General features: G+C 37.0%; 1 long non-coding RNA gene across 1 annotated transcript; it reads right to left on the bottom strand.

Annotated features, from left to right (window-relative positions):
- Window positions 1-1390: 1390 nt before the first annotated feature.
- On the bottom strand, window positions 1391-2366 carry LOC140005737 (uncharacterized). The gene is made up of 2 exons (XR_011813307.1): window positions 2309-2366; window positions 1391-1589 (listed from the first exon to the last, which is right to left on the bottom strand). It is a non-coding gene; the product is annotated as an uncharacterized lncRNA (long non-coding RNA).
- Window positions 2367-5901: the final 3535 nt, after the last annotated feature.

Raw genomic sequence — 5901 nt, forward strand, 5'->3', positions numbered from 1 at the left:
TTTAACCACCTTTCTTTACCTTTACTAAAACATCAATTTTGACCAAACTTTCTTCATTTTTATCCCCTCTTGGCCGACCCCTTTGAGAGAAGAAAAGAGAGAAGACTTCATCTTGTAACTTCAATTTCTTGTCCAAATCTTGAGTTTTAATCGATTAATTTGCAAATTCCTCCAAAAAGTTACTTGCTAAGGAGGGTTAGAGGTATTGGTGGAGTTGTTTTGGTAGAGGAAACCCTAAGCTACTACCTTTCTTGAGGTCTCAAGATACTTTGCTTAGAAACTCCTTCTTTGTTTTAATAATGGTAAATTAGTGACTTATAGTGGCTAAATATGTTGTTTTATGGAAGATTTCATGGATTAAAGTAGAGTTTTGATAAATTTCAGATATATTGGTGAATTTTCTGTCCTTATATGATGATTAATTGTTGGCCATGAAATGATAGCTTTATATTGTGTAAAATAGAGCTTTTGTGTGTTGGTTGTGGTTGTTTGCGGAAAATTTCAGTTTTATGGCTTCAAATTAGGGCTTTACTATGGTTGGTTGTAGAGCTCTTGATTGACTAAGGTTGAAGGATATTGTAACCCTAATGAGGTTCGTTGAATAGCCTATGATTTGTAGGTGTACTCGTGGTTGTTTTGAATGAATGTTGGTGGTTGCTTGTAGGATGGAAAAGTATGAAATTTAAGGGGAAATGCTGTCCAATTTTGAGGATATTGGGTTCTTTTGAGTTTAGATTGAGGTTGGGTAGAAATGAAAGGTTTTGGGGTTTGTTTATACTTTTAGCCCTAAATGTTATGTATTTTCCATTCCAAACTATATTTGGTCTTGCATTAGTAGTTCATTGAAGAGGTATACGACTCGTGCCCGAGTCTCAATTGTGTTTTCTTGATTGTTATAGGACGTGCCGGTGATCCAAGGCATACGTCGGACGGAAATTTGTGAACTTGCTTTGTTTGAACTGGTGAGTGAACCATTGCATGATTTAATGCTTAACTGGTTATTTGTACTTGAATCTTTGGATTGAATGACTGTGAACTCTATTTATACTGAATGAGACGAGAGTGTACTTTATCACTCTCGTTTTCTTATCCGTGTGACTGTTTACTATACAACTATTGTGGCGACCCCACTTCCCCCTGAGGCGAACCAAAGGGTTGGCGGGCCGTCTGCCCAGCTCTCGCCAGGACTCACGCACGCACACTAACCCAAATCCTATCGAAGAATAGCCTAACTATTACAATGTCGCTTCCTTTCAAAATAAGTCAACATCTACCACATTAACTTCAGAGACAACAAGGAACTTAAAATCGCCAATCTATGGCCCTTAGACATCACATGCTCTAGAACCAAGGAATAAGGTCGTTCGTATCTAGTTACATCAATCCATAATTCACAAACACAAATATATTATCCAACCTCCGAAATAGGGTTTACACATTTTCCAGCTTCAAGCGGCAATCCAAAAACAAAAGTACAGAATTCAAGTTAAAACACAATACAAGCCTACACAATAGCCATAATATTCGTTACATCCCATACGAGAAGAAAAGAAACATGAATAAGTCTCAGCGCTTTCAGTCTCCAGAACCTATTAAGGAAAACAAATACGTGGGGTGAGCTAAAGCTCAGTGGTGCCCCAAAACATGCAATCACATAAATCAAACAGCGGTTAATAATTTAAATCAAATTGAAACAGTTAGGAAAGCGTGTAACAGCACAAGGTAGGATACAAGGGCTCTCAGGAGCCATTTTCCACGTTTGATCAGATACCATCGTAGTTGACCCTCCGTCAACTTTCCCTACTTAATTTCCATGTAGATACACTTATTTTAAACCTAACCCGTCACCGTTCATACCTCTGCTTTGGGCCCAAACTTCATCTACCGACGCAGTATACTCGAGATATACCCGTAATAAAATTTTGTCGAAGGATTCACCTATCGACTTTATTGTAGATCGATTCAGATGTCGAGGGATTCACCCAACGACTCACTACATTTAGATTCAAGGTTTTTGTAGATCGATTCAGATGTCGAGGGATTCACCCAACGACTCACTACATTTAGATTCAAGGTTTTTGTAGATCGATTCAGATGTCGAGGGATTCACCCAACGACTCACTACATTTAGATTCACGGATTCATTAGAGAATGTTTCACACATGTCACCACTCGAACGGCTAGTGCGATAAAGTACACACTGCTCACTTCGATGGATCAAAAATCATTCATTGCATTTTGACAATTATCACATAGCGAATTGATAAAGCGCTTAACCACATAACATAGAACAAGCAGGGACACTCACCAAGAGTGAAGTTCAGATATTGGATTGAGGATCGAATTCCGCGTCCTCGTAAAATCCTAGAATATCAGAATTTAAGCCATAAGTCTTCTATTGGAACTTTTGGCTTGCACATGTAGAGTTTTCTAGCATGTTGCTAGTTTACTTTTTCTCAAAATATTTTACTTGGAATCGAGCTTGTGAGAACCGTACAATATTTCTTATAATATTCCTGGAATACTTTTCCTCGAAGAAAATACTATTATTATTTTCTTAAAATAAGTCGGCAAGATATTTAATATCAAGGCTAGAAGTATACCTTGAGAAAAAGTTCCTTTGAGTGGCGGTGCTTGCAAAATCTTTGCTAAGGCTTTAGGGTAAGGTCTATTGAAAAATGTTGCTAGAATAAGGTTTTTCTTTTCTTCTTGCCAAGCAGGTTGCTACGTTTAAAACCAAAATGATCGAGTTTCACCTTTTAAATTTTCCTTAGTTCCGACTAGCCTTAAACGATTTATAACGAAGGAAGGAATTTGGAACAAAACTAAGGTTTTGAGTCTGGGAGAATCATTTCCCCAAATTGATAAGGCTAGTTTAACTTAAGGGATAAAAGTCATGTTGCCCAAGTTTCTAAGGCAAAAATAGTAGACGCTATGTTTAGCAATATGATGCTAAATCTGTACCGTTCGAGACTTAAAGCAAAATATTTTTCATTTACTTAGTCAAGCGTTTACTTGGAGTCACAAGGTCGGTACAACTTCTCACATTTTCGATTCCAATCCAAAATCACGTTTTCTCAATATTGCACAATTAGAATTTAAACAGTAATAACACTAGGGCTCGTCAATTCTTAGCCCTGTGTTCCAACAAATTTATATCTAAGCATAAGCAGGAAAATTTACCAAGGCTTCGTCAATACTTAGCACTTGATAATCAGTACTTATATCAACTCACAGTTTCACAAAATAGTAGCACAGATTTCCAAACAAATTTCAGCAATTCAGTTATCCATGCAGGATGGGAATTCATAGAGCCCACCGTCAACAATTTCGACACATTATGCTCCAATGAAAATAATGTCGACCATTAGCTTTGCGAACCTTGGAATACGAGTAGAAATTGTTTCACTAGCCAGGCTTAAGCATACGTTTAGCAAGTACCTTCTTACCCTCTAATCCTTTGAAAATTTCAGGAACACCCTAGGGTCAAACCACAATTCAGTCAAGAGTTTGAACCACTAGTAATATAAGGTCCCAATCCGAATTCAAGTGGAGATTTAAAATGAAACAGGTCATTCATGCCAAACAGTTTACTTTGAAAATTCACCGACAGTAGTACACATGGAGTAAAAATACGAAATTTCTACAGGGCGAAGATCTATGATTCTAGTTTCAAATGCCGCTGACGGCGCCTTAAACGGATTTTCCTACCCCAAGATATAACCGTTTTATCGAGACTGGTCAGGGACTTCCGAAAATCTGGAGTTTCATTTTTCACTTATGAAAAACTCCTTTTTCTTTTCTTTTCACACCAAAAGTTTTTATTCAAACCATCGTACATTTCTTATAGGGCTCCAAAACAACATATTTCAAGCATCATTTTTCAAGAAAAATTTCCAAGAACCAAGCAAATTTTCAACTCAATTCTCGGCTGTCTCAACGAAAATTCCAGCAATTGTATACTAGCGTTTTTGGTTTCAGCTTTACATGTACTAATTGGTTCATTGCTGAACAAATTGTATATCTTAAAATTTGTATCTCTTATGAAATTCTGAGCCATCATAATCCAAGGAAATAAAATAAATTTCCAGAAACAAATTGAATTTTTCCAACGATATTGAAATTCTGGTTCATACCCCTTCGGCTATCACCCAAAATTTCCAGCAATCAATCTACTTTAGTTCGAATTTTTCCCTTGGTTTAATTATGGTGTTAGTTACTCAAATTCAGTATTTAAACACATAGCAAGATAATGAACAATTCCAGCTTAAGAGTTGAATTTAAACCATGGTTACAAACCCCAAAATTTCCAGGTTTAAACCTCACGGCTTCTCTCAAGATTTCCAGAAATAACAATGGTTCTAAAACAGAATTTTCTTTGGTTAAAGCAGAATTTTTGGTACTCTATTAGGACATGTAAACACGTAGCTAGCTAGTAGAGGTTTTCAAATCAAATCCAGGTTCAAGCTACTATTGTACTCAACTAACACAAATCCAGAAATTTTACCAACTATTCTCGAATGATCATTCATGAACCAAATTTTTCGGCTTTCCTTTTATTTTCCAAGTAATCCAGGCTAATTAAATTCATGCATGACTCTAATCATAATAATCATCCGAGATTCGATTAGTTAATCACCCATGCATGCTCAATTCATTTCCGGAAAAACACATTAGAGCTGCACTTCCAATCATCTTCTCGGCTAAGACATTTTCCTCCTAAAACAGAAGTTTCTTAAGCTTTACCATTATCATCCGAAAGCACAATCAACATGCATGGTCTTAATCATCCAGTTTTTATTCAGCTAAGTACACTTAGGTGCTTAGATTGTCACTGGAAAAACAAAAGTGAAGCCGCATTTCCAATCAGCTTCTCAGCCGAAACATTTACTTCCAAAACAGATTTCCTAAGACTTTGATTTCATTAATCGGCTGTCTAAACCATGCATGCATGTCCCTAATGGTTTCAATCTACCTCTGATAACTCCTAAAATGATCCAGAAATTTACCTCACAACTAGTCAAGCTTTCACACGAAATTCTGGAAAATGTTTTCCTCCTCTCGGCTCACAAGCACGCGACAGGGTAGTGGTCCTGGTTCAGTGGGTTGCGGCTGGAATTGGCGAGGTGCAGAGTGGTTAAGGTTGCAGTTGTGATGTTGGTCTGAAGTTATCGAAGGTGGTGATGGTTCTCTGGTTTCTCCCTCAGCTTACGGACAAGACAAAAGGAAAATGCAACTCGCGGACAGCACCAGAAATCTTCCTCCTTCAGCTCCTCTTTGTCGATAATAACTAAGCAGAAGAGGGATGTGTTTTGTGGTCTGAGTTATAGAATGGGACTGACTGAGATGTGCCGTGGTTATGTATGTGTTTTGTGGCTAGAATTTGGTAGAGTGTGAAGATGGTTTTACGTATGGAATTGGAGAGTTTCTGATTGGTTAAGTGGGCGGCAATGGAAGGCTGAACAAGGGAATGTTTGGCCGAGCATTGTGAGGTTGTGGTATAGTGGAGGTTTTGTGAAATTGTGGAGGGCATTTTGGTCCATTCACTTTGCCCCCTAACCTCTTCTCAATCCTCAATTCTATCTTAAATCCAATACTTATCACCAATTGAAATTTGAAAGCCTAATTCTACACTAATATACCGAAACCGTTTTATCGAATATAATCGGTTACGAATTAATATTAAGGTTCCTAACATTTGTACTTTATTAACTTATTAAAATCAAGTTTGACCTTGTTATAAAAATCTAACATTTAACGTTAGTACTAATAGGAATTTATTTTGAGGAAATTAAGGTTATCGATTGGTTGTCCTTTAAATTGTTTGAGTCAAGGAAATTAAGATCCTAATTTTTTATATGTTAGTACGAAGAATTAATTCTTAACTCGAAGATATTAATT

Source organism: Coffea arabica, chromosome 4e, assembly GCF_036785885.1.
Source record: "Coffea arabica cultivar ET-39 chromosome 4e, Coffea Arabica ET-39 HiFi, whole genome shotgun sequence".
In the NCBI taxonomy this organism is placed as follows: Eukaryota; Viridiplantae; Streptophyta; class Magnoliopsida; order Gentianales; family Rubiaceae; genus Coffea; species Coffea arabica.